This window comes from Crocuta crocuta, unplaced genomic scaffold (genome assembly GCF_008692635.1).
Source record: "Crocuta crocuta isolate KB4526 unplaced genomic scaffold, BGI_CrCroc_1.0 scaffold95, whole genome shotgun sequence".
Taxonomy (NCBI): Eukaryota; Metazoa; Chordata; class Mammalia; order Carnivora; family Hyaenidae; genus Crocuta; species Crocuta crocuta.
Window position 1 is genome coordinate 9,108,749 of NW_027530971.1, and position 972 is coordinate 9,109,720.

A 972-nucleotide genomic window follows, 5' to 3' on the forward strand; every position below is an offset into this window, starting at 1 on the left:
TGGTGCCTATAGGCACTGCTGAAGGGAATATAAACTGATGTGAGCATTCTGTATTGCAACTGGTCTCAATGAAATTAAGAATATTTATATGCTCCAGAGAATTCTCACATAGCTCTCAAAGGGAATTCAGTCAAGGATGTTTGTCACAGCATTATTTCTGCTAACAGGCTATGGGAACAACTAAGTGTTTATGACCAGGGCACTGGATGAGTAACATATGGAAGATGCATTTTGCAAAATACTGTGAAGCAGTCAAAAGCAAATGACTAGATCCACATATACCTATCTTAAAAACATAGCATTATATTCTTACTGTGGATTGTTAGTCAACAGTGAAGTAATGATTTAAAACATACTAATTCATATAAAACTTAGATGAATCTCACAGATATTGAGTTTTAAAAAGCCAGACATAAAAGAGTACATACTGTACAATTCCATGTTTATTAAGTTCATTGAACATGCAAACTAATCTATGGTAATAGAAATCAGAACAGTGGTTACATCTAATTGGGAGATTTACTGTAGAAGGACAGAAGGAAACTTTCTGGAGTGATGGAAATGTTCTGTGTTTTGATTAGGGTGTCCATTACATGGGAATATACATTTGTCAAATTCGTTTAACTGTATGCTTAAGATCTGTATATTTTACTATATGTAAATATACCCCAATAGAAGGTTATTTAAACACACACACACACACACACACACACACACACACTTTTTAAAGGCAAAAAGATTAGTTTCAGATGAGATATACAGCCTCTTTACACATATTCAAAACCACAATATGTATTTTACAAAGATACTAATATTTAAAAGGATATAAACAAAAGAAATGAATCAATAGTTTTGGTGAAAATCACAGGAAGCAAATGCTAGTAGGGTTTATGCAGGAAAGAGAATGGAATTAGGATAAAGACAACTACAGAAGGTCCATAAATGGCTTTAAGGTGACTAAACCATGATGGG